At 36.5% G+C, this 1,144-nt stretch overlaps 1 non-coding gene across 1 annotated transcript; it reads left to right on the top strand.

Annotated features, from left to right (window-relative positions):
* Positions 1 to 257: 257 nt before the first annotated feature.
* Positions 258 to 364, top strand: LOC121205243 (small nucleolar RNA R71). Its single transcript, XR_005900328.1, has one exon. It is a non-coding gene; the product is annotated as a small nucleolar RNA R71 (small nucleolar RNA).
* The last annotated feature ends 780 nt before the right edge of the window (positions 365 to 1,144 follow it).

Genomic DNA, 1,144 nt, shown 5'->3' with positions numbered 1-1,144 from the left:
CATCAATCTTTTTATTGAGAAGTTCTACCTGATTTGACAGCATAGTAACTAAGTCGACGTTATAAATGCTGGCTATTTTCATTGGTTTTGTCCTCATAACTTGCCATTAATAGTTATTCAGTGACATCTCCTTTATAAACTCATAAGCATCTTCTGGTGTTTTATTGTTGATGGTTCTGCCAGCAGCCACATCAACTATTTGCCGCGTCGAGGGATTCAGACCATTGTGGAATGTTTGTACTTGAAGCCAAAGCGGTAACCCATGGTGAGGGCACCTTCTCAGTAAGTCCTTGTATCTCTCCCATTCATCGTAAAGTGTTTCTAAATCCATCTGCACAAAAGAAGAGATATGATTGCGTAATTTAGCCATTTTAGCTGGTGGAAAGTATTTTAGTAAAAAAATTTTGGTCATTTGTTCCCAAGTAGTGATAGACCCTCGTGGTAACGAGTTCAACCACTATTTAGCTTTGTTTCTCAATGAAAAGGGAAATAACCAAAGGCGAATGGAAACATCAGAAATGACATTAATTTTGAAAGTGTCACAAAACTCCAGGAAATTCGCCAAGTGAGTGTTGGGATCCTTATCCTGCAAACTATCAAACTGAACAAATTGTTGTATCGTCTGAATTGTGTTAGGTTTCAGTTCAAAATTATTTGCAGCAATAGCAGGTCTAACTATACTTGACTTAGTTCCCGTCAAAGAAGGTTTAGCATAGTCATACATAGTACGAAGAGCAAGATTCTGATTTGCCGCAATTGTAGGAGGTAGCTGATTGCCTTGGTTTTCAGCCATCTCTTCGGTTGGGGGTTGAGTATCATCTTCTTGTTCGTTCTCTGTTTATCTTAAGCTACGCCTTATTTCTCTTTGATTTCTGCGAATTGTACGATCGATTTCTTCATCAAAAAGTAATGGTCCCGACGGGTTTCTTCTAGTCATAAACTATAAAAAACCTGCAAAGAGAAAGAAAAAAGTAAATTAATAAATAATAATGAAATAAAATTAAATTGCAAGAAAAATAAATGGCTAAAGTAATAAAAATTGAGCGATCCTAATATTTTAGTTCCCCGGCAACGGCGCCAAAAACATGATCGCGTGATTCGTAACAAGTAATAAATATTTATAATGAAGATCAAACCTAGACTA

This window comes from Gossypium hirsutum, chromosome A08 (genome assembly GCF_007990345.1).
Source record: "Gossypium hirsutum isolate 1008001.06 chromosome A08, Gossypium_hirsutum_v2.1, whole genome shotgun sequence".
Classification (NCBI taxonomy): domain Eukaryota; kingdom Viridiplantae; phylum Streptophyta; class Magnoliopsida; order Malvales; family Malvaceae; genus Gossypium; species Gossypium hirsutum.
This window is presented reverse-complemented; position numbering and strand designations above follow the sequence as displayed.